Source organism: Schistocerca piceifrons, chromosome 4, assembly GCF_021461385.2.
Source record: "Schistocerca piceifrons isolate TAMUIC-IGC-003096 chromosome 4, iqSchPice1.1, whole genome shotgun sequence".
Lineage (NCBI taxonomy): Eukaryota > Metazoa > Arthropoda > Insecta > Orthoptera > Acrididae > Schistocerca > Schistocerca piceifrons.
Genome location: NC_060141.1, coordinates 78,461,229 through 78,486,639, shown reverse-complemented (window position 1 = coordinate 78,486,639; position 25,411 = coordinate 78,461,229). Strand labels below are relative to the sequence as shown.

The following is a 25,411-nucleotide window of genomic DNA, read 5'->3' as shown; positions in this document are numbered from 1 at the left end:
TGAGCGAGAGGAAAATAACTGAGTATTCGAGTATGTCACCGTACGCACCCTAATCTCCCTTATTCTCACAATCCCTACGAGATATAAGCGATAGTGGTAGCATAATGGTCGCTGAGTCTTCTCCGAACGTAACTGAGCACTATCGGGCCTATTTTTCTGGATTCATACACATTTAAAGGGAGCCGTCATTCATCATACCAAGTCGACACTCTGTCCAAATCTACCTCTATGTCCTTCAGATCGTGCAATGACGGTACTTGGATATAGACAACCTCACAATCAGTGAATAACCTTAGAGTGCTAATGTACAGTCAAGAGCGGACAAATGTCATTTCACGCTCCCAATAACTGATTGTTAAGGTCGAAGTAAAGAGGATATAAAATGTAGACTGGCAATGGCAAGGAAAGCGTTTCTGAAGAAAAGAAATTTGTTAACATCGAGTATTGATTTAAGTGTCAGGAAGTCATTTCTGAAAGTAGTTGTATGGAGTGTAGCCATGTATGGAAGTGAAACGTGGACAATAAATGGTTTAGACAAGAAGAGAATAGAAGCTTTTGAGATGTGGTGCTACAGAAGAATGCTGAAGATTAGATGGGTAGATCACATAACTAATAAGGAGGTATTGAACAGAATTGAGGAGAAGAGGAGTTTGTGGCACAACTTGACTAGAAGAAGGGATCGGTTGGTAGGACATGTTCTGAGGCAGCAAGGGATCACCAATTTAGTACTGGAGGGCAGCGTGGAGGGTAAAAATCGTAGAGGGAGACCAAGAGATGAATACACTAAGCAGATTCAGCAGGATGTAGGCTGCAGTAGGTACTGGGAGATGAAGAGGCTTGCACAGGATAGAGTAACATGGAGAGCTGCATCAAACCAGTCTCAGGACTGAAGACCACAACAACAGTTATGCACTCGAATGTATAAACAAAAAATTTACGATTTGGCTCGTCGACGCTGACCGTAGGCGTACCGGAAATATCATAAGTAGTCACCACTGAAACATCAATAACGCGCCACACTAACAACTACAGAACAGAGGGATAGGGTGGTTGACTGGGCGCGAGGAAACGAAAATTCCTCACACGGTACAGACTTAGGCACGGTGAAACCGAAATACGCAGTAGAAAACAGTATGCTGCCTTTGATAGTATTGAAAGGCATTCCAACGCCTGGGCAAAGATGGTACAGTGACGTAACTGGCTGGCGCTAGTGTTTTGCGCGTTAGCTAGTGCAGTGTTCCGCGCCAGAAACGGTCGGCGCTCTACTGCCAAGGCTGCAGAACTGCGCAAAACCTGACCGCCGCAAGCTGCGTTTGATGGCAGACAGAATTGCCCGTAAATCTGAAACTGCGTAGACCGAGGGGCGTTGCAGCGGAAGCCGACTGCGATAAGGGGCTCTCCTAACAAAAGCACAGCACAACTCCCGTAGCACGCCAAGGAGGTGAACTCTGATAGCGGTATGGTGCCCGTTAAACGTTGCAGGAATCAGCATCGTATTGCTAAAGGCGATACTCAAATGTATATGCTCTGTAAGAGTTAGCATTCTGTGTTGCCCGCATCTCGTGGCCGTGCGGTAGCGTTCTGGGTTCCCGTTCCCGGGTTCGATTCCCGGCGGGGTCAGGGATTTTCTCTGCCTCGTGATGGCTGGGTGTTGTGTGATGTCCTTAGGTTAGTTAGGTTTAAGTAGTTCTAAGTTCTAGGGGACTGATGACCATAGATGTTAAGTCCCATAGTGTTCAGAGCCATTTGAACCATTTTGTCACTGTGTCCATGGTCTGTTAAGATTTGCTTGTTTTGTGGCTATTTTCTACTTCTTACGCTTTATTCGCCTCACAAGAGGACAGTACCAACTTCCCTTCAACTATTTGATAGTATAGACAGTGTGTGTAGCACACGACTAGGACTTTAGCGTATGTAAACAATAAGACCAACTCTCAACCGTTATTGAGAAAATCGAGTTTGGAAATTATAGGCGTGCCTATGCTGTATGATTTGTAGGCCGCCGCGTGGTCTCAGGCGCCTTGCCACGGTTCGCGCCCCCCCCCCCCCCTCCCGTCGGAGGTGCGAGTCCTCCCTCGGGAATGTGTGTGTGTGTGTGTGTGTGTGTGTGTGTGTGTTGTCCTTAGCGTAAGTTAGTTTAAGTTAGATTCAGTAGTGGGACCGCTGACCTCAGCAGTTTGGTCCCATAGGAGCTTACCACAAATTTCCGATTTACAACTTGTATGGCCGCTAGTGTTCACGGAGTCCACATTGAGCGGGGAAGCGCTTAGTTTCATAAGCGCAAGGTTTCTGTGTCCAATCTCCTATTTTATCCATTCCCATGTAATTCCAACAACAGATTTATTATTGCTGTGCAAAGTATTAATATTTAATAATTCATTTATTATTTTCCTTATCTTTAGTAAGAGGAATTGAGAACGTTTCTTTTCCTTAAAGAGACTGGAAGTGAACAAAGGATACACTGGATCTTTCAATAAACTCAGTGTGGTCATTTTTTTTATATTACTGCATTTACATTTGTGGTTCAAATGGCTCTGAGCACTATGCGACTTAACTTCTGAGGTCATCAGTAGCCTAGAACTTAGAACTAATTAAACCTAACTAACCTAAGGACATCACACACATCCATGAACGAGGCAGGATTCGAACCTGTGACCGTAGCGGTTGCTCGGCTCCAGACTGTAGCGCCTAGAACCGCACGGCCACTCCGGCCGGCTTTACATTAGTGACAAGCATAATGTACAACCTGCAGCGCTGCACGAATCAGGATGATACTGATAGTAGAAACATGAGAACAATAGTTTTCGCGACATACACCAGATGTAATGAACGCCGAATTTTTGCATGTTCATGAATTTTTTCAATGTGTCTGAGGAAAAACGAACTTGCTTTACTTTCATATAGGGTTCTTGGTTGTCACACAATACTGAAGCATAGCATCGAATACAGGTGCACGTGACTCTCAAAAAGAAGTAGTACCGACAGCGAGTTTCGATCCAGAGACCTTGCACTTACGAAACTAGGAGCCTACTCGCTCGGTTGCTGACTCCGTGAACACTAAAGGCCCTACAAAGCATACAGCGTACGCATGCCTGTAATTTTCAATCTCGAGTTCCTCAAAAACGTTTGCTAGTTGCGTCTTCCAGAATGTGGAAGTCCTAGTCGTGTCCACATTCGGTCAATTTTATGAATCAAATCGGTGAGGGGAATTTCGTACGGTCCGCTTGTCAGAGCAGCAATGCAGCACATGTTGATCAACAAAGCGAAGAGTCGATACTAAATTTCGCTCTCTTTTACTCCTATTTACAAGCTGTATATCCTACCAAAGCAATTTTATTGGCAACTGTTGGTACCAGTTTTTCATCGTTATTTTCGCTCACATTTGCGAGGGACAGTCAAGCTATTTGAATGACGGTGTATTCAGTGCAGTACAACGCTCGAGCGTCAACTGATGGCAATGACGTGACACTCAAGATCAGGAAAAACTTTGAATGGCAACCAACAATGGATAGTGCCACAATAACCACATGTCCATGGTCAAAATGGTCCAAATGGCTCTGAGTACTATGGGACTTAACATCTGTGATCATCAGTCCCCTAAAACTTAGATCTACTTAAAGCTAACTAACCTAAGGACATCACACACATCCATGCCCGAGGCAGGATTCGAACCTGGTACCGTAGCGGTCGCGCGGTTACAGACTGAAGCGCCTAGAACCGCTCGGCAACACCGGCCGGCTGTCCATAGTCATGCTAGTAAATTACCACCCATATCTAACGACGATTTTTGGTTGTTCGCCTTGCATCAGAACTGGGGCATGGAAGAAGGAAGATAAGACAGAGCACTTGCCCGCGAAAGGCAAAGGTCCGGAGTTCGAGTCTCGGTCCAGGATACAATTTTCATCTGCCGTGAAGTTTGGGAAGAGAAGGTTGTTTAATTTCCGTCAAGGCCATTACAGATGCAACATTAACTAATATTATAGAAGAGGGGACCTAGACTTAGACATGGACTTGTCGAGTGAACCGTTTAGACATTCATTTGAAGTGAATGAAGTCAATTATGGAAAACCTAAATTAAGATTGGAGCATGATTTCTCTTTCTGAGTGCAAATCTTAGCTGTTGAGTGGCAGGCCTTTTCCACCCCTCAAAACATTGCTCGAAAGTAATGGCGACAATCTCCTTGTCTTAACCCTGTTAAATCGTAAACGGCTCAGACACACTGATGAGCCAAAACATTATGACCACCTACATAAAAGCGTCTTGGTCTACTTCTGGAACACAATTCAGCAGTGATTCTCCGTACCATGGATTCCACAAGTATTTCATAGATTTCAAGAGGTTTGTGGCACCTGATGCCTACACACATATGACGCACTCTCAGTAACTTACGGGCGGTTGGTTTGTGGGCGCGGAGCCGGCTCCCGATAGCGCCCCAGATGGGTTTCATCGGATTCAGATAAGCCGAATTTGATGGCCAAGACATGAATGTGAATTTACTATCGTGCTACTCAAACAATTGCAGCAGGGTTCTGGCCTTGTGACACGGACAGTTACCTTGCTGGAAGATTCCATCGCTGTTGAGGAAGACGTCAAGCATAAGGGGCTTCAGGTGGTCCTTAACAGTGTTCACGTCGTCCACTGCTGTCAAGGTGCCTTCGATTACTACCGCAGGTCCCATGGAAGCCCAGGTGAATGTTCTCCATAACATAATACTGCTCCCACCGGCCTGCGTCCGCGGTGGGCTGCACGTTTCGACCAGACGTTCCTTTCGGATGAGGGGATATCTGGACATGACCAGAACCTTTAATAATAAACGAGATTCGTTCGACCAGGCGACACGAATGGTTCAAATGGCTCTGAGCACTATGGGGCTCGGTGATCCCGTGCCTACTGTAACCATAACTGACGATGTTGTTGCGCCAACGTGGGAACACGTAGGGGTCCTCTGCTGCGGGACACTATGTTCAACACTTTGCGCTGAACGGTGTGTTCCAAAACACTTGTGCCTGCACCAGCACTATTCTCTGTCGTCAGATCTGCCACAGATCGCCGCCTAACCCGCTTTAGAGAACGGGCAAGCCTCCGATCCCTTTTCTGTGATGGATGTCCAACTTCTTGTCGCCTACTCATGGTTTCAGCATTCTTCAACCACTTTCCACAGAAGCTCACGACAGCAGCACGCGGACAGCCGACCAGCTTCGCTCCGAGCTGCTCGCTCCCAGGCAATGAGCCACAAAAATCTACACAATCTCGCTGTGGGCAGTGGTCATGATGTTTGGCTCATCAGTGTGTTTCTCTTCTGAACTTTACTCTAGAGTGTAATTTTATTTGGTATGTACTCGGATATTCCTTAGTATCTTCATCACTGAAGATCTGCTTTTCCGAAGTCTACAAAGGTTATGACTTGTTGTTTGTTGTCTTAAAAATATAAGAATTGTAACCAAGAAAGACCAAATGCACTTAACTTGCTCGTGATTCGCAGATGGCTTAGCGTCACTATCAAATAACATTCAAGGGTCCAGAAACCAGAAAACGAGCTTAATATACGTACCACAAAAATTGGACTACAGAAATCATTCGAAAAGACTCATTACAAATTTCGACGTTATTATATGTTCTGGAGAGCTTCTCCAGGGCCTCATCCTCCTTGGTATTCTCCTAATTCCAGTTCAAGTTGATGTCAAGAAGAATTATGTACAATTCTTGATATGACTCTGTATGTGATATTCAAAAGAGAAATTCCTTTATAATTGCCTGCAATTGATTTGCCTCCTTTTTTGTGCAATGGAGTATTACAGTTTATTGCAAAATTAAAAAGGTAAATTACTGCCTTAAATGTAGCCTCGGTTTCTAGCCGGCAGTGCACTACGCTCCGGCGCTGGAGGTGCCGGATTCCGTCCCGGGTAAGTGAGAGGATTTTCCTTGTTCCAATCCCTCCTGGGTTTTTAAGTTAAGGGTAGCATTTAAGCTCTGAACTTCAACAAGTGTCATCTGTGCATTTCTCGATTTTTCCATAGCACAATTTTCCTCTGCGTCAGTAATTGCCATTTTCTATTCTTTCAGATTTTAGTACATCACCGGAGCCGACACTCTGTAGCAGAAGGTTAGAGTCCGTTTTTACTATTCTCACGTTACTAACAGAAATGTAAATGTGAGCCGGTTCTAGCAAAGAGTTAAAACGAGACTCAAAGCTCTTCCACATGTTTGACGTGCGAAAGCGATGTTCCAATACAAGTACGCACTGTTCTAGCTGAAGGGTATGTCGTGCAACTCCTCGACCTTTCCTGAAATGCAGAAATCGTGTCCGCCTGAGAAGAGAACAGGAGTTTACAGTGACCGCCGACAACTTCGTGCCTATCGATTATCCTGTCGATCACACGCATTTCAGCTTACAGTTCAGCGGGTTCCTGCGCTCGACGGCACCCAGGGTAAGGATGAAGACTGCACCAGCCACAGCTGAAGAAGACAGGCGCAACGTCGAAGGCCAAACACGCGCGAAGCAGGATGCCCTTATCCGCAGATGCCGCCCACACCAGTTGGAGCAACTTGGCAGCACCTCTCAAAAGCGTCATCCGCTCCGGAAATTTTCCGGCAGACTGGATGCACGCTAAAAATACTGGCCTTGGCCAAGGTGGCTTACACTCTTTCCTAGCCATCTCATCAGCTTGTCCCCAGCGCTGTCGAAAGTTTGTGACATACATATTATAAAACTAACACCTCTTCCAAGCTTTATTTCAGTCAGTCGGTAAGTAGACGGTTCAAGTGTGGAATACAGTGTGAACCAGAGCTAAACGAATACAATTTCGGTGGTTGTTCCGTGATATTTTCTAAACATTTTGGTGTATGACACTCGTGTGATCTCCGGTGGCCGGGTACAGAATAATTATATAGTGTTTGTCTTTATTAATCCTCATTTATCTTTTACCTGTATTGTACTGAAAACAATAGCAATGCCCATGAGCTAAGAAATTTCGGGCTTGCAGGGCGTCGTCATTTACTACGCTCCACGATATTTCGTCCGGGCACCTGCCAGTCATCCTCTGGTGAGCCGTCTAAGACTTCCTCCTTCCCGCAGTTTATTAGCACTTCGTGTGTATTCCGCATATGCATTTAGATCGTGATGAATCGCGAATTCGGCTGTCCTCAGGATTGCTGCTCGTCATGGTCATCGGCGAACAACGTCGTCGTCTTTTATAGCAAATCGTGGAGATGATGGGGTTCCAAGCATTATCCAACTAGCACCCGGCATCACGGTTCATCGGATTTTCCGCCATGCGTATTTCCAACGATTCTACATCTAAATCAATACTCCGCAAGCCCCCTGACGGTGTGTGGTGGAGGGTACTTCTGGTACCACTAAGTGGTTCACACTTGCCTATTCCATTCCAGAATGGCGCGTGGGAAGAACGATTGTCGGTATACCTCTGTATTAGCTCTAATTTCTGGTATTTTCTCGAGGTGATCATTTCGTGAGACATATTTGGGAGGAAGTAGTACGTTGCCCGGCTCTTCCCGAGAAGTTCTCTCTCGAAATTTCAATTGTAAGCATCTCTGTAGCGTCTGTCCTGGAGTTTGTTGAGCACCTCTCTACCGCTCTCGCGCCAACTGGACGATCCCGTAACGACACGTGGCTCTGTCAGTAGTATCTTCTCTATCTCTTCTATCAGCCCATCTGATAAGGATCCCTGGTTGATAAACAATATTCAGGAATCGGTCGCACAACCGGCTTGCAATCCACTTCCTTAGTAGATGAATTACATTTTCTTAAGATTCTTCGGCATCTGCTTTTTGTTTCACGTGGTCATTCCACATTCTGGATAGTTGCACCTACATATTTTACGGCAGATATTGTTTCCGCCACGCCCAAACTTTCTGAGGGATCTATAGTATCTTAAGCTGTATCTAATTAGACGACAGCAACATTTTAATGTTTCTGTATTATCTGTAAACTAAACGGGAAACCACCTTTCACATCTTCACGGTCAAAGTAGTAGAATACTACTGTTCATTTCATGTTTATGAGCTAGTACCATATTTTAATGTGGACAAAAAAATCAAGCGTGCTCAGGTATTCACCAAATACGCACATTACATGTAATTAATTTCTTTTTACAAACGGCCCGGATAATTAGTCCGGAAAAATGATGTAAGCTGTAATTAACACACAAACAGCAAAGATGAGAAACTGGAGGAAGATCCGTAGTACTGACTGCTTACCTGCTAGGTTATTAGTTATTGTTTTAGGAGGAGGCAGACTCCCACCGATGCCCCCTGAAACAAACAGAAAAATAAGCATCAGAACATACAATTAACCAATGGAAGCTATTAGAAGTCCTCTGCATTAGCATTGTGGTTCAGAAAAATGAAGTGGAGTTTACATACTGAGTGCGCTTCCACTACGGAAGCAGTAGACCAGTTCCCCAGTTACATTCGAGAATGAAAAATATGAGAGATACAAATTTTGCTGTACTTGTCAGTGCTGACATCCGTCTATTGAGTAGTTGTCTTGTGCAGGCATTTAAATTCGAGAGAGTGTAGTCAGAGGACTTTTTCGACAGCTAAATTTTCTCCTACACGTGCTCCTATTTTATTATACATTACGCGCGGCGTGTGTAATTAACTTAAAATGCAGTAATTAGCAGTTTTACAAAAATAGTGCTTTTGTTCAACCTTTGCCTCGCTAACAGTATGAATAAACTGTCCATCTACCTATCAGTACAAGCATCGTCTGTCAATTTTTTTAACATCGCTCTCTCGAGGTACCCACTGCATGCTAACTAAACGTTCATGTCTATAAAAACTTTTGGTTTTCACGGATATAAAATGCCTCTACTTCAAACAACTTAGAATACAGCATTATAAGTATAAAATGAGTACAGTTGGTTTTATACGAGGTAGTAAATCTTTAACGGAATACAATGAACCAAGGAACAACAAACGTATTACAGCATAAACTGAAGTTCATCGCAAAATAACAACAGTGACGACAGTGAGTCTCAATGCCTGCATCACAACTGTGCATTAAGTTGTGCTGCATTCTCTCAAATATCCACCCTGTCTCGGATAATATCTTGTCGGGTTTTTGGTAAACCTGCAGAGCCAAACTCGGATAAAATTTCAAGCCTTCGATGACTGCTGCCACCATCGTCGTCAAGGGCTGTCTGAGTGTCGTGAGACTGCAAGGCCTCCTTTTATGCCTAGAGGCTGGCATGTCATTGTATACGACACATGTTGATGGTTGGTTGGTTTGTGGGGGTTAAAGGGACCAGACTGCGATGGTCATCGGTCCCTTTTTCCAAAAAACTGAAATCACCCACAGAGAATAAAAAACAAACAACAGAAAAGACGTCTGACGACACAGGACAAGAAAGACTCAGACAGAGATCAGACAAAACAAATTAAAATCACTTAGAGTGCGACGGTGGTTGGCCGACCATAGAGATAAAAAAGGAAAAGCCAACCACCGAGAACACATTAAAAACTCAGTTTAAAACGGAGGCCAAAAGCCAGAATCAACACTAAAAAACATAAACACTCAGATTAAATGATAAAAAACCCCTGCCCGAATACAACGCAAAACTAAGTCCACCATGGCAGAGTCATCTGTTAAAAGGGCAGGGAGCGTGTCAGGCAGCGCAAACATCTGCCTGAGCACAGCTAAAAGGCGATACTCCAACAAAATGTGGACCACAGACAAAACGGAGCCGTAGCGACATAGGGGGGGGGGGGGGGGGGGGGGGGTCATCACGGCGCAATAAGTGGCCGTGGGTCATCCGTGTGCGCCCAACGCGCAGTCGGCAGAGGACGACAGACTCCTTGCGAGGGACGCGCAAGGAGGAGTGCCACACAGTCGTCGTCTCCTTGATGGCACGAAGTTTGTTAGGAGTGGCCAGACCGCGCCATTCAGCGTCCCAAAGCGAGATAACTTTGCGGCGGAAGACTGCCCTCAAATCGACGCATGTTGAAGTGGAGCCTCTCTGCCCACTGATTACCTCTGCGCTTGCTATCCAGTGTCGCTTGCAGTGCCACCGCTTACAGGCGGTAAACCACCAAATGCACGCTCCCATGCATTACTAATTTGTCTGTATTAAAGTTGTTCTCACATAGTGGGAGCCAGTTTGACGACACTCAGACCTAGCCCCTGAAGAAGAAGAGGGAGGCAATTTTAAGAAACTTGGGATTTTATGCGAATTTGATGCGGCTAGTTACCGAGAATTTTTTTATCCAGGGATTCCGTCACAAGGGACTTCGCAGTCATCCACATTATTTGTTGTAAAATGGCACACGCAGTTACAACACAGCCAAACAGTTCCTCTGCAGGTGTTACTGGCGTTTCATACACCAACGACTATATGTACCCCACTGAAAAAAATTAAATTTAAAAAATCCGTAAGAGTGAGATTAGCACTAGCTCTGGCCATGGGACGGGAGACCATTTCCAATCTAATGAGGAGGATATTGTTGATGTAGTGTTCCTGCACATTAACATGGAAGTGGGACAGTGCACCGTCGTGTTGAAATCACAGTGCCCTACTGGATAAGAATCTGTACTATCTTCATTTCAGATGTGTTACCAGAGTTTCTGAACACTAGGAAGGTGCATTATTCAAAGGCAGTGACATGTAATAACTACTCCAAATTCTGAGAACAGGCAATGGGACAACAGATAAGTGGTGGGACCGAATTTAAAAAATCTATTTACGCAAAAATACCTTCGCAAGAAACATAGTTATCATATTTATAGTAAAAGGGTGGAAGTGCTTGCAGAGCCACATGCTAGCCCACTGCAGGCCCCACTAACCAACAGCTCGCGAGCCGTTAGAGTGACTGAAATTCGGAAGAGCGTCTGGCATTCGGCAGAAATGGGAAAGCGGTCACGTGACGGCCCTCGCTTGCTACTTTTGACACGTGATATTGGGTTCATCGCATTTAGGTTTTTTTCGCATTATAACTTGCGTATTATGACAGTATACCGTTTTAAGGCAAAGATGCAATGAAGATTTGTCACTCTTGGTGCGGTTTCCTATAATTAAATGTAAATTAATGACATCACCTGTAACAGTCCTTAGAAAATTAATTATGAACAGTTCTAAAGCATTGTATATGTTGGCTGTGGATCTGCAGTTAGAGATATCTCGTTGTTGAGCCGAAGAAGTGGGTTCGAATGTAGGTACATGCTAATTTTGTTTTATCGTCATTGTGTTCGTAACATATTCTGGGAGTTTCTTATTCATATAACAGAAGTATGTTCTGCATTATTCGATGTTATTTATATATAAGAGCACGCTCTTTCAGTAATAAGTTCCTTCCATTTTGTGTCTTCAGTCTGATTGAATAGCGAAACACGAAACTGCTGCGAGTGAAACAGCCCGCTATGACATTTACATTCCTTCTTGTCACAAATATTTGAACATTTTTTCCGAAGATGTAGCGATTTCCGAGAGTGTCGTTAGGAAGGAATCTAAGAGTACAGTTTAAAGTGCTGCGAGTAAAACGAGCGGCAATGATATACAGATTCTTCCCAGTCAAAAATATTTGGCTGTTTATTTTAGAATATGTCACGAGTTCCGATGGTGTCTTTAGGCTGGCATCTAAGAGTTCGGCCTAAATTACTGCGAGTAAACCGGAAGGCAATCATGTTTACAGTCTTGCTTGTCACCTCTACTTTGCAGTTTATTCGGAACTTATCGCGATTTTCGAATTTGTGGTTTTGTAGGAAGCAGCTTAAATTGCTGCGAATGAAACGAGCAGCAATCATATTTATAGTCCTGTTTCTCACAAATATTTAGCCGCGATCGAATGCTTATCAGTGATTTCGTAAATTTATCGGTCAAGGCAAAGATTGCACGACACCAGTGCCAGACGCACTGGCCCACCCAAGGCCGTGAGCTACGTCTCTCTCTTCTCACATGCAGCTGCAACTGCCTCACTTCCGCATAGACTACAAACTGTGTAGCATAAATCAAGGCTGCACGAGTTATTTTGCTGTACAGTAAGCGGTACCATATACTTTTAAATTTCCACTCAATAAATTAAACGAATAGTAATTAACAAACCCATCAATTTTTAAGCTAACACAAAATATGTAAATATGTCCTGTAGGTAACAGTCTCAAGAAGCAAGAACGAGGGAGCTTTTGTTTCTTGTACATCTACATCTACATGGATACTCTGCAAATCACATTTAAGTGCCTGGCAGAGGGTTCATCGAACCACCTTCACAATTCTTTATTATTCCAATCTCGTATAGCGCGCGGAAAGAAAGAACACCTATATCTTTCCGTACGAGCTCTGATTTCCCTTATTCTATCGTGGTGATCGTTCCTCCCTATGTAGATCGGTGTCAACAAAATATTTTCGCATTCGGAGGAGGAAGTTGGTGATTGTAATTTCGTGAGAAGTTCCGTCGCAACGAAAAACGCCTTGTAAGCACCCTGCATCAAATTCAGACGGGGAAAAAAATCATCATGTACCTACACGAAAAAAAACCATCCAATTTTACTGTAAACAGTACTGGTCAGCACCTTACAAAAGAATTGTATATAAGTAGGATGTCTTTCAAATTTTGAGTACCTACAGTACTTCATTTATCTGAAACAGCAAGTCCTGAGAGACTAAAATTATGTTCTGCCGAGGCACTGCTGCACTACTTCTACATCTATAAGATTAATCTGTAATTCACGAACTGTTTGGCAGAGGGTTCACTAACCAATCTCCAGCTGTCTCTCGACCGTTCCACTCTCTAATAGCACATGTGAAAAATGAACACCTAAATCTTTCTGTGCGAGGTCAGATTTCTCTTATTTTATTACGACTGTAATTTCTCCCTGCGTAGATGGGAAACAACCAAAATCTTCAAAATCTTCGCATTCGGAGGAGAGAGTTAGTGACTGAAATTTTGTAAAATGTCCTCGTCTTTGCATTTTCTGCCAGATTTTGAGTGTTTCGTTCTGAAAACTATAAAAGCAACTCGTACAGAAATTCATGCTACGTTTCGAGAATCTCACATAACGCATATGCCTGCGAGCTATCAATCAGTTACCGAGTCATGGAATCGCAAGTGTTGGTTTGGCGCGTTAGGCCAAGGCGAGGAGTGAACGTTGGACCGTCGCGGCAAGCGACACGTAATCTATGGTTTCCCCCAGGCTGCAGGTGTTGGGGGACGACGGTTAGCCATTTCGAAGCTTAATCTGTGTATGAATGGGTCTGTGTGTGAATGGGTCCTAAGATGGCGTCGCTCGCAACATGGCACAATATGGCTACTGTGAAATACTTCGAAATTCAATAGTAGTCGTTTGCGAAAAACCAATCACGTCAGTATATTCACAGCATGCATATATTGATATATTAGTATTAAGAACATCACGGAAACTACAGAAGTTGGGTCGTCACAGTAAATGAAAAATCTTGCGGGAAAACATTAAAAATTAATGTCTGTTGAACGCTTGATACAATCTTCTCAAACAAGTTATTGGATGATAGTTTAGGACCCTATCTTCATTCACAACCTAATATTTATATACATTTTATCTACTGAGTTATTACATATTTTATATCTTTTTAATTATATAAATGAGTCGCAGTTTCATATCAAATAAACGCAGCATGGCATTCCTTACACATCTCCCTACTTCACCAGATTATTACTTAATTTCTAGTTTATTTGATTAAATGTTAATTCGGCTTATATTGAAGACAATCGTCATTTAAAAGCGGAAATTCTCATATAAGATATACCGCCACTGAACACAGTGTAAAAATCCGCCTCTACTGAACAGGTCAATTACATTGCCTTACATTTTTAACAACTTTTCTTTGCGCAAAATTCATGTTTTAATTGATTAAACTTAAACATTTAGATATAGAATCATGTGCATGGTCTGAAGGGCACTGGGAGAGAAAGGCCTTTCATTTAACATAAATGTCATATTTGTAACCTATGTATTTCTAATGGTGGTCTGTCTTCTATATTTTAAGGACGTTTTGGATTGTGGAGGGAAAAACAAGGACTTAAAGCAATCTCTCCTGGTAGGGTTCTCACCTCTGATTGTGGCATCATACACAACCATTAACCCTGCTCAAGGGTGTTAGGGTCGCTTTCCCTATCCTCCTTTAGAACAGTTTTTGTCCGGCGCGTCCATGTTGCGGCGGTAGACATCCTTCACATCCATACCAAGAAATTAGGTACCACCAGGAAGAATTCAATTCGTCTAGATACACGGCCGATAATTCTTATTGAGTAACACCACATAACAAGAAGGTTATCGGCGTTATGAAAGACGAGCCGAATGGCTGACAGTTTGTGGCGTTTGTAGGGCTCAGGTCGAAAACGTACATATGCCGCATAGATGCAGAAACCACACAGACGCTGGCTAAGGTTGTGCATCGTGCGGCCTCAAAGGCTCCCGCAATCGAGGATTGCAAGGGGTGCCTGCTCACGGGTGTTGGCGCCGCTCCGCATGTGGTGCGTTCTGCAGCTTAAAGCAGAGCTGTCGCATCGTGGCGACAAAGGTTCATTTGTGGGGATGGGATCGGCACCTGCCCATACTCACACTATTCATCGAATGACTGAGTGTGTAACTAGTAAATTTATTTGTGAGGAATAGTTGGATGAACCGTTCGTCATAGTTGTGTGCGAGTGAGTATGCACGTCTGCTAGCGTGCATACTGTGTGTGTCTGTAAATATTATGTATAGTTTTGTGTATGTGGGAGAGAGGGGGGGGGGGTGTTCTTCATCTTCAGCTTCTGCTTCTAGTCTTTGTTTCTCATATATATTGTATACAGAAAAATGAACGGAAAGAAAAGATGTAAAATATTGTACATAGATTGATAAAACCAGTCAGAAAGAAAATCATTAAATGTAAAAATTGTATAAAAGAGTAACAAGTGTGATACAAAGAACATGAAACGTAGTATTAAGTTGTCCTCTCTACAGTTTTACTGCAAGTAAGTGTACCTCATAGCAATATACATCAACCAGAAGAAAAAAATGCTTCAGTTTACTGTAAATAAACCAATATATATACTGCGTTTGAAAATAAAACCATAAGAGAACAAACTGTTAATAAACAACAAAAATATTGTAAAAAATTGTACTGCAAAAAATGTTAACATTATGCGATTAGTTATTTTGTTTCATTGTTATTGTTTCCAAACTCTGCCACTATATATTTTTTGATAATAATAAATTCTTTATAACAAACATGAACCTCACCTACGGTGCACAAACCTCGAATGAAGAGGTCTACGCAACTGAACTAGTTATAAAGAATGATGAGTGTGAGGGGAAGCTTGACTCTAATTGGTCCAGGGGGTTTCGGGGGAGGGGGGGGGGAGGTTTCCCACCATTTTTATGTGCTCCTTTTGGTCCAGGCGTTTCTCGCCAGTTTTACATCACATGTGAGCGATCTCGAGCTTTTTCACGACCTAGTCCACTTGCTTAAGGTGCGTGGGTTGGACAGGGGTTCCCATGGGTGACTTCGATCAATTGCCGGTGATTCCTCATGGGGAGCGGAATGGAGGGTAGCCTTGAATACCACTAGCTCACGTGTGTGACAAGTATTTGTTTTGCAATTGTGTTTGAACGAATTTTAACTTATTTCTTTTATTCTGGTACCAAATTCCTCAAGAACTATAGCTGGCCAAAATACTTCAAATATCTTTCGTTAATTTTCTATTGTTGTAATTTGCGGAAGAAATCTCTGTATTTAATAAATGTTACTTTTCCGTAAAAGAAGCCCACGTCTGCACAATCCGCAGCCCAAACCTTACTGCACCCAAAACCAACGCCACACATTATATGATCAAAAGTATCTAGACACTCCCAATAGATGTTACGAGAGGCTGGCCCGCCAGTATAAAAGAAGGCGGTGAGACAGAGATTGTCACTAGAGAAGCAGCAACAGAAGGATGGATTGATTAGGAGAGCTCAGTGACTTCGAACATGGACTAGTCACTAGATGTCACCTGATAAGTGACTTAGAACATGGACTAGTCAATGTATGTCACCTGATAAACAAATGTACCAGGGACATTTCATCCTTTCTAACGTTGCCCAAGTCAACCAACAGTGATGTGACTGTCAAGTGGAAAAGCGAAGGAACAACTAAACCAGAAGTGTCCAACATGTGGCCCGCGAGGTGCAAAACGCCCAAAGGAAGCATAAATCCAACCCAAGAAGTGAGCGTCTATCACACGACCAAAAAAAACCCATGAAATTCCTTTTATTTAAAGTTATGATAAGTTGAAAATATTCAATCTGAACTCCTACCAAATGTTGCTATTCTCTCATTGGTCCATGTTGTTATACTTCTATTTCCTCTTCTTCCTTTTTTCCCCCAGCGTTTATTGTTACAGTTAGTGTATCACGTGCGGCCCAAAAATACTCGTCTTTTTCCAATGTGGTCCAGGTAAGCTAAAAGGTTGGACGCTCTTGGGCTAAACAAAGAACAGAGTGACCTCATGTACTGACAAACAGGGACAGTCGAGAGTAGTTGTGGAAATAACACGAAATAAGCAGCTGAAAGAATCATTCGTTACTTCCAAAGTACTACTAGCAGTCCAGTTAGCACAATGACTGTGCGTATGGAGGTAAAAAGAATGAGGAGCAACGGTCGACAGCTCCTTATAAACGACACAGTTAAGTAGGTGACGTGAAGAGCGACGCCATTGTACAATGGATTACTGGAGGTGAGTGATATGGAATACTGAATCATGCTGTACTCTATGGCAATCCAACGGAAAGCTTTGAGAAAGTTACAAACAATCATGTCTAATGAATGACGTACGGAGAGTGTGGATTTACGGTATGAGGGTGTTTTTCGTGGTAGAATTTGGTCCCATTATTGCTCTTAAGAAACCGCAAAATTTGGAGGAATATGAGCACATTTTACTAGACTGTCTACCGCGTACAGTAGAGGACCAGTTCGGAGACGATGATTTTGTATCAGCATGACAATGTACCCTGTCACAAAGAAGCATATGTGAGGCAATGGTTTGTGAACAATAACAGTCCCAAAATGAAGAATCCTTCCCGGAATTCCGAGCGGAACTTTTGGCATGAGTCAGAACTCGCTCTATCAGTACCTTCTCTTTTTCGGCTCTCGCGTAGAGTTCAGGTCGTCATAAAGGTGAAGGTTGAGCACACCACATATTAATTTCCGCCTGTAGGTATCCGAATAGTTTTGATCTGATGGTGTATTAAATGGGGAGCTACAGATTCCGAAGATGACAAAATATTTCTATTACTGACTTTGGACTCGCGTTCTCATACGAAACTGCTTGATTAAAATGTCAGAATTGGTATACAGCTACGTACTGCACACAACATTCCATTATTTTTTAATTAACTATCAGCGGAAACTTCAGGCTTCACGAATTATATAATTCTAATACGACCTCTGTTACAGAGTTGAAAATAAAATATCCTAACAGAAACTGAACCAATTAAAACTGTACACGCTGCAATGAAAGAAAAGTACATGTTACTGACCTTCACTCATTTGAGCACGTTCACTGGAGTATTTCACAAGAGCCTTCCACTAACATTTTCGTTAAGCTTGTGCTGCAGGGTTAACTGGAGGGTAACAGATTAAGTTAGTAGAATTTATATGTAGAGAAAAAATATTTTCTTCCTGCCTCGAGGCGTAGCAAGCAAATGGATAACGATCCCTTCTGTGGAATACAATACTAAACTGTGCATCTATTACAAAAAAAAGTTATACTAGCATTGTCTTTTCCGAGACAGGCATGTTATGAACAGTTAAGCTACTTGAAAACTAAATTCGGTTCTGTTAGCGTCGCAATGTAGTCTGTTTCAGCCTCCCCATATATCACATACACAGGATCGTACAAGGATTCGAGCGAACTCTCTCGTGCAGGTCTCAGTTTAAATCACGAAATCCAGCGACCCTCACCTGAATTCCCATCATATATATATATATATATATATATATACACGTAAAAACTGAAAAACTCTAAGATGTTGCAAGTGAAGATAAAGGATGAAAGAAACATAAAACTAACGTCGCAGTCTATGCGATTAGAAACTGAACTATAGCTCTGCTGAAGAAATGTGGGAGGAGAAATCAGCTGTAGCCTCATACGGAACATCGTTTCATTCGCTCTCAGTTATGTAGGAGACATATGAAAAACCAACATCGGAATGGTCGCCATGTGTGACTTACATGCCATATGTGACTTACGTGTTTTAGCACAGTGCAAACTAGCTCGGGGCAAAGTTACGCTTAACAACATCAGACAGAACATAAACTATTACAAACAAGATTTATTTATCGTCGTCTGTAGATATAGCCCATGGACCTTGCCTATATGTGGTGGCTTGCGTGTCTGTAACGACACTGGTAGCCATACCGTAGGTGCAACCATATCTATGGAAAGGTCGGATAAATTTGCTGATAAGGGCAGCAGTCTTTTCAGTAGTTACAGGGGTAATAGTCTGGCTGATGGACTGATCTGGCCCAGTAACATCAGCCAATATCTCCCTGCTGCGGTGATACTGCGAGAAGTTGAAAGCTAGGGAAAACTACACGTGTAATTTTCCTCGAGGGCACGCAGCTCTACCGTAAGGCTTAATGAAGATGGCATCCCCTTGGGCAAAGTATTCCGGAACTAAAATTGTCCCTAATTCGGATGTGTCGTCTGGAAAAACAAAACTATCATTTTAGGGTCAGAGAGTGAAATGTTAGATCACCCAATTAAAAAGGTAGGATGAAATTTTAAAACGGAACATGGATAGGTTGAAATTAGATATAGTGGTAATTAGTGAAGATCGATAGCAGGATGAACAGGACTTTGGGTCAGGTGAGTACAGAGTTATAAATACAAATTAAATGTGGGAAATGCAGGAGTAGGTCAAATGAGGAATCAGAAAATAAGAATGCAAGTGAGCACTATTATAGCCAAGGTAGACATGAAGACAAAATCCATCACAGTAGTAATGTTTATATGCCAACTAGCTCCACAGATGACGAAGAAATTGAGGAGGACGACGACGACGAGGAGGAGGAGGAGGAGATCAGTGTTTAACGTCCCGTCGACAACGAGGTTATTACAGACGGTGTAGGAGCTTGGATCAGGAAAGGAAATCGACCGTGCCCTTTCAAAGGAACCATCCAGCATCAGATTGGAGTGACCGAGGGAAATCACGGAAAACCTAAATCTGCATGGCCAGACGCGGGTTTGTATCGTCGTCCTCCCGAATGCGAGTCCTGTGTGCTAACCACTGCGCCACCTCGCTCGGTGTGAAGATACTGAAAGAATGTACAGGGTGTACATAAAGTCCGGGAACACTTTCGATTGAAGAGAAACTCTCAAAGTTTTTTTACAAACATTCGATATGCGAACCATGAGTGACCCGGCAGACGTCAATACAGTAATCGAATTCTTCCATAACTGTCCCAGCGGGGCATCGTTGACTGTGGCTGACGCTTCCCGTATTCTCTCCCGGAGATCTGCTACATCACGTGGTAGAGGCGGTACATACACCAGATCTTTAATGTGTCCCCACGGAAAAAAGTCACAGAGAGTGAGATCTGGTGATCATAGAGGCCATTTCATGAAACAGCTGTCCCCTTTTGTAGCACGCCCAATCCATCGACGCGGCAGCACCGTGTTCAGGTACCCGCGAACTTCACGATGGAAATGGAGTGGAGCCCCATGCTGCTGAAAGATGAACAGAGAGTCCGATTGCATTTGAGGCATCAGCCATTGCTGCAACATGTCCAAGTAGGAATATCCAGTGACAGTGCTCTCGGCGAAGAAGAATGGCCCGTACACTTTTCGACGTGACACGGCACAAAAAACATTTACCTTCGGGGAACCACGCTCAAATGCGATGAGGATGCTTTGTACCCCAGATTCGACAATTATGCCTGTTCGCTTTCTCATTAGAGTGAAAAATCGTTTCGTTGCTAACAATTAAGCAATCAACAATGCCATCGACATCCTCATTCAATTGTTGCAACTGCGAACAAAACTCAAAACGCTTGTCTTTGTCGTCGTCATTGAGCTTCTGCACTAGCTCCAATTTGAATGGTTTCATAGACAGCTTCTGTCGTAGGACTTTCCACACAGTCACTGAAGCCATTTCGAGTTCATGGGATGCACAACGCACCGATTTCTTTGGACTCCTGATGAATGTGTCTCGTACGCCCTCCACATTCACTTCACTCACACTAGGACGTCCGCTTCTCTTTGTCGAGCACAAGCAACCCGCCGTAACGAATTTGTAGTGCCAGTGGCAAATGGCCTCCCTTATTGGTGACTTCCTACCGTATTTGGTTCTAAACATCCGTTGAACAGCTGTAGCACACTTGTTTTTGTCGAACTCCACCACACACAAAGCTCGCTCTGCACCTGAACTCAATAATGTTTGCGACTAGCGCTGACTATCAGCAAATTACCAAACTACGCTGTGACGGTATAAATGAAAAACACTTTCAGGATTTCTCTTCAAAATGACATATGTATGATATCTGTTCTTGTGCAATAAATAACTGAAAGTGTTCCCAGACTTAATGCAGACTCTGTATTACGAGACAAAAAAAGTTATCCGGATACTTACGGGAGACGAAAATTTGTGATTTGTTCTGGAATTCGATAGCAGGAAAAGGAAGAGAAGGAAAAATAGGAGAATATGGACTGGGGTAGGAATAAAAGAGGAAGTTGCCGGGTAGAATTCTCCAAAGAGCATTATGTAATCATCATCAACACTTGTTTTGATATTCATGAACTAGGTTGTATACAAGTAATAGGGAAGATTTCAGATTAACTATATAATGGCAAGACAGAGATATCGGAATCAGATTTTAAACTGTGAGGCATTGCCAGAGGCAGATGTTTACCTCTCACCACAATTTAAAACTGAAGAATCTGCATAAACATAGGAAATTAAGGAGATGAGACCTGGACAAGTTGAAAGAAAGAGATGTTGTTGAAAGTTTCAAAGGGAGCGTTGGGTAACGATTGAAACAGTGGAAAAGAATACAGTAGAAGCGAATGGGTAGCTTTGAGAGGTGTAGTGGAAATACTTGGATATCATACAAGGTACTGTATCTAATTGCTGAAATGAGAAAATATAAAAAATACAGAAAACAAAGCAGAGGAAAGGTAATACAAACATCTGAAAAATAAGGTTGACAGAAAGTTCAAAACAGCTAAGCAGGAATGGCTAGAGGACAAACGTGAGAATTCAGAAGCATATTTCACAAGGGCAGAAACAGACACCTCCTACAGGAAAATTAAAGAGGCCTTTAGAGAAAACAGAAGCAGCTGTATGAATATCAAGAGCTCAGATGGAAAACCAGTACACAGCAAAGAAAAAAAAAGGCTCGAAGGTAGGAGGAGTATACAGTATAGAGTGATTATAGAAGGGAAAACATCTTGTAGGCAATATTGTAGAAAAAGAGGAAGACGTAGACGAAGTTGATATGGGAGATATGATACTCTGAGAAGAATTTGAGAGCGGACTGAAGAAACTATGTCGATGAAAGGCCCATGCAGTAGACAACATTCCTTAGAACTACGGACATCCTTGGGAGAGTCAGCAACGACAAAACTTTCCACCTGGTGTGCAAAATATATAACATAGGGGCGTATACTCAGATTTCCAGAACAGTGTAGTAATTCCAATTCCAAAGACAGGTGTCAATATTAGCGAACTATCGTTTTAATAAGTCGTGGTTGCGAAACACTGACATGAATTATTTACAGAATAATGGAAAATTGGTGGATGCCGATAGCAGGGGAGACCACTTTGGGGTCTGGAGAAATGTTGGAACACGTGAGGCAATACTACGACTTATGCTAGAAACAGACTGAAGAAAGACTAACTTTCGTTAGAAACATCTGTAGACTTAAGAGCGCTTCTGACAATGTTGACTAGAACACATTTTAAATTTCTGAAGGTTTCACGGTAAAATACAAGATGCGAAAGGCTGTTTACAACTTGTACAGAAACCAAATGGCAGTTACAGGAGTCAAATGCCATGAAAGGGAAACAGTGGTTGAGAAGGAAATCACACAGGGTTGTTATCTGTCCCACTGTTATTTAGTCTGGATATTGAGCAAGCAGTAACGCAAATCAAGGAAAAATTTGGAGAAGGACAGAGAAGAAAGAGAAACTTTGACGTTTGCCGATGACACTATAATTCTGTGAAGAGACAGCAAAGAACTTGAAACAGCAGTAGAACGTAAATGCACATCTGAATACCTATCGGAAGAACTGGCGTACTGCAGCTATCCTGCAGTACAGAGTCAACACTACACACTTCCTCCAGCCCTGACAAACTGAGCAATCTGTTGGTTCGTTTGTATTAGATGTGGTCTAGACTCGGACTTAGGCAGTTTAAAAAAAATGTGTGTGAAATCTTATGCTAAGGTCATCAGTCCCTAAGCTTACACACTACTTAACCTAAACTATCCTAAGGACAAACACACACACCCATGCCCGAGGGAGGACTCGAACCTTCGCCGGGACCAGCCGCACATCCATGACTGCAGTTGCGCAGTTTAAAAAGCAGCATTTGTTCCAGGGCGGTTCCTAACAAAAACCTGAAAAGCCATGGTTTTTGGACACGAAAAGTATTCATTTTGGGGTTGGCCACTTCTATAATTTCTGTTCATGGGAATTCGTCGAAATGTTTACCATATGTTCTTAGGAACGTAATGTCAGGGTATTTCGAAACTTTCTTTTTCAGTATCATCATCCGTTACCGAGAACCAGGGATTCAAAGTTACCCTACTTACGCACGTAAAATACGCATCTAGTATCCGGTCGGACTCCGTACTGTAGGATAGTTACAGTGTACCCGTTCTTCCAATAGGTATACAAGTGGTCGCTAGGCCAAGGGATACCCAAAACACTTGATCTCTTAGCTCTGTGATCAACAGAACAGCAGACAAGGGACCCTGAAAAATCGCATTTTCGGGCGCGGCTTTTTGGAACATATTGGTACGTACACTGTCGTGCACGTACCAATGTAACGAAGTGTAATTAAATCAGGCAATGAATGCTGAGGGGATTAAAATTAGGAAATGTGACACTGAAAATAGTAGACGAGTTTCGCTATTTGGACAGTAAAATAACTCATGAGCGCTGGAGAGAACATAAAATGCAGAATGGCCAGTAACGGGCTTCTGAATGGTGGTAACGTCGGATATAGATTTAAGATCTAGGAAGCCTTTCCTGAAGGTATTCGGCTGGAATTTAGCCTTGTACGGAAGTGAAATGTGGACGATAAGCACTTCAGACAAGAAGAAAATACAGGCTTTTGGGGTGGGTACTATCGAAGAATGCTGAAGATTAAATGGGTATATTCGCCTAACTGCTGAGTACGTTCTGAATAGAATTGGGGCGAAAAAAATATGTGGCATCTTCTGACTAAAGGAATTGATCGGTTTGTAAGACAGTCTGAGACATCACGGTACCAGCGGTTTAGTACTGGAGGGAAGTGTGTGAGGTAAAAATTGTCGAGGGAAACCAAGAGCAGGTGTAAAGAGATAGGGGATGCAGTGGTTATTTACAGATGCAAAGAGGTGTACAGGATAAGAGCAGCGTGCAGAGCTGCATCAATCGAGTCTTCGGACTGAAGACCACAGCACCGGATTATTTTCCACTCTTAGATATAGAGGGTAAACCGGAACTCCAGAGGTTGTTCAGTGATGTCTTATGAGTACACTTTACAAAAAAACACCCCATGGACCAAGAAGGAATTATGCAAATTGGGAACAAATTGATATTCATACAGGTATCGGCGGAAAATGTAAAACTGTTAACTACGACAGCCGATGGATATGAATGTGAGACGCTGCATCGCAATTTCACCGCTCTGCTGTCAAGAACAGTAAACAGGAGATATGTCGACAGCACTGCGTAAAGCCATTAAGAATTTAATTCCCTGTACTCAGCTGGACAATAACTAAGGCTCGCAGAAAGGCCGGTGAACAACGCACGCAAATGTCAGCATTTGTGAGAGGATGCGTAATTGGGCTCAAAGGAGCCGGCGGAAATAATCGGCGAATCACTGGACATTTGAGTAGCAGTGATGCCACTAGTAAACGATGTCGGCAGCAGGAATAGGTGAACCATGGCCGAACTCAGGGTCAAGATGGAAGCGGTCTACCTAGATAGACGATAGAATGGGAGGATCGAGCAATCTTCAGAGAGGCACTCAGAGCTGCGGATTCATCATTATCATCGATCAGACATGCAACTCGTGCTTCATTGACCACACGGATCATTAACAGGCGGGGTCAGGGATTTTCTCTGCCTCGTGATGACTGGGTGTTGTATGCTGTCCTTAGGTTAGTTAGGTTTAATTAGTTCTAAGTTCTAGGGAACTGATGACCATAGATGTTAAGTCCCATAGTGCTCAGAGCCATTTGAACCATTAACAGGCGGCTTACAGAAAGAAGACTGAGCTCAAGGGGCCCGTGGGTTGACTACCAATAACCTTTGTACACCAACAAACCCGTCTGTTGTGCTGTCGGGCACATTCGGATACAATCTCTTTGACTGTAGTAAAATTGTCTTCACCGATGTAGTAAAATTGTCTTCACTGATAAGTCCAGCCTCGAACTGAGCCCCGATGATCAGCGAAGAAGTGTGTTAGAGGCGCCTCTGACAGCGGTGGAATACCAACCTGACTGTCGCCCGATTCATTTCACAGCAGGACCCCTTTAGTTGTCATCCGCGGCATCCTTACAACACAGCGGCCGATGACATTCTACGCCCTGTTTTGTTACTTTTATGGCAAGCCATCCTGGGCTTACACGTCAGCAACATAATGCCTGCCCGCACACGGCGAGAGCTTGTACTGCTTGTATTTGTGCTTGCCAAACCCTACTGTGGTCAGCAAGGTCGCCGGATCTCTCACACATTGAGAACTTTTGGAGCATTATGGGCAGGGACCTCCAATGATCTAACGCGCCAGTTGGACAGAATTTGGCACGAGACCCCTTAAGAGGAGATTCAACAACACTATCTAGCAAATGCCAAGCCGAATAACAGCTAGCATAAGGGTCAAATGTGGACCACGCGTTATTCATTTGCAGATTTTTTTAAATATCTTTTTCTTGAATAAATAACCTAATTTTTCAGAAATTCTAATCATTTGTCTTTCTGTACATGTACATCACATCGCCGACTTCCGTCCTATTTAGATAGTTCCTTCGTAGTATTTTGGTATAGGGACCCATGGTCTCTGGCGGCCCGGCCCGTTACAGAGATATTGCTTTTCGTTTTTTTTTTTTTTTTTTTGCCCCAATTAGCTTTGTATGTGTATTTTAACTGAAAACAGTGCACGATGGTGCAGATGTCAATGGCATGCGCTGTGAGCCTTTTCGCTAGTCTCACGCGGTACCTATGTTAACAAAAGTAATTGCCGTCCT

The 25,411-nt window shown here is 43.1% G+C and overlaps 1 long non-coding RNA gene across 1 annotated transcript in view; it reads right to left on the bottom strand.

Moving 5' to 3' along the window:
• The window catches only part of LOC124795718, a 654,391-nt gene that overhangs the window by 119,556 nt on the left and 509,424 nt on the right, over positions 1–25,411 (bottom strand). The window contains exon 2 of the long non-coding RNA XR_007016725.1: positions 8,219–8,272. This is a non-coding gene — a long non-coding RNA (uncharacterized LOC124795718). The remainder of the gene's footprint in view (positions 1–8,218; positions 8,273–25,411) is intronic.